General features: G+C 34.7%; 1 protein-coding gene across 1 annotated transcript in view; it reads left to right on the top strand.

Annotated features, from left to right (window-relative positions):
- The window catches only part of LOC101588603 (vomeronasal type-2 receptor 116-like), a 13,635-nt gene that overhangs the window by 4,247 nt on the left and 7,643 nt on the right, over positions 1–1,745 (top strand). The window lies entirely within an intron of this gene.

Raw genomic sequence — 1,745 nt, 5'->3', positions numbered from 1 at the left:
TTCTTGTTTCATACTCCTTTTTTTTTTTTTTTTTTGTCGGAGCCTGGGATTGAATCCAGACCCTTGCGCTTCCCAGGGAAGCACTTACTCTACTGAGCCATCTCCCTGGCCATCTTACTATGTTCTGTTAAGGCCATTGCTGTACAATATATGATTTTCTCAAAGAACTTTCACTTACGAATTGTATATCAGATATCTGCTATCTTCTCATTTTCTTTGTTTTTGTTTGGGGCCACTATCAGAATATTGTTTAATTTCTTAGTTGAATAATCCCATCCACAGTAGGGCTTCAAGAAGCTTACTTGAATAACATTCAGAGGAGATTGCATTTTGTCACTTGTAGATTGACTTTTCTTTACACAAATCTCTGAGGAGGGGAAAGGTGGAGCAATTATATGTACCTTGAATTGCAGGAAGGAGGGTAACTTTTTATTTCTTACCCTCACCTATCTGCATTATGACTCATTGCTTTACTCTTTAAGCAAAATCTAACTTTTGACTTGAAATGATTTTAGTTTTATCTTTAATTATCAGATAAAATCATGTATATTCATAGGTATAGAGTTCTATGCCTCTAGATATTTACATTTCCTACTAGTTAAATCACATGAACTAATGAATCCATCAGCCCAGTATTTCTTCACATGCACAATTGTAGATAGAAATTTTGTTTGGATATCTTTGATAATATTATAGAAATATCTTTTTTCCAACAAAATCAGTCAAATCCTCTCAGGATTTATCCTGGAACCAAGTTCAGCACATTGTAAACTTTTTGTCACTGTCAGCCATCTGAATGAGTCTCAGCCATTGCTTGACCAATTTGTTCTCTATGAAAACCTGAGAGAATGTTTTCTCTCTAGGTGACTCTCTTTAGGCACACTATACACTGCTGATCACTTTCCTCTGTGGCCCTATATCTCCTTGATCAGAGAACTTGGGACACCACTTAGTTACACAATGTCACAGCAGAGGCTCTGTTATGTTCTGAGTTCTCACTGAACTTGGAGGGCTAGAGAAAAAACACTGGCTATTCTTTTAACTCAATTTCCATTTTTAGTTATATAGGTCTTGCTTTAACTTGATCTTAACCATCCAGCAGAAAGTGTAACCATGAGGTATAGGGAAAAAAAGGTATATTAATATGCTGAGCTATAAAAGGCTCAAGTCTCCAACTTCGGACAATTGCTAGATGTGCTAATAACTCACTATTACTGTGGACTATTGGTCTATATAGTGTTATTTTGCTGAACTCAAGTACCTACAATCTTTGGACCGGGATTAGTATGAAAAGTTCCTTTAAAGACTTCTCCAAATATAGCCTCTCTAACTTAAATGGAACACACATCTCTGACAAAAAAGGTGGATATGTTGAGAGCCATGGAAGCTAGGAAACTGATCAAATGTGTGTTGGCAGAACTAGGCCTCAGTGTCTAAAGCAAACAAGCTACCTTAGTCCTGAGATAAACATCCTACCTGGTTTAAGTCAGCTCTTAGCCATTAGGAAACCTTGCAGCATATGTTACTAATTTTGCAAAAGTATAAAGAAAATACCATTTTATTGTGAAAAAATAAAGAAATCCAAATAAAAAAAAGAAATATAGTTTTTCCTACAATAAAACATTTAAACAGAAATGGATGCTTGTTAGTGTTGAATACTATTTGTAATTTTAAAAATATATTATTTTTCACCTTGAAAACAGTGAGGATATTTTAAAATATCACATTTCCTAAAGAACTACATA

This window comes from Octodon degus, unplaced genomic scaffold, assembly GCF_000260255.1.
Source record: "Octodon degus isolate 3935 unplaced genomic scaffold, OctDeg1.0 scaffold00290, whole genome shotgun sequence".
In the NCBI taxonomy this organism is placed as follows: domain Eukaryota; kingdom Metazoa; phylum Chordata; class Mammalia; order Rodentia; family Octodontidae; genus Octodon; species Octodon degus.
This window is presented reverse-complemented; position numbering and strand designations above follow the sequence as displayed.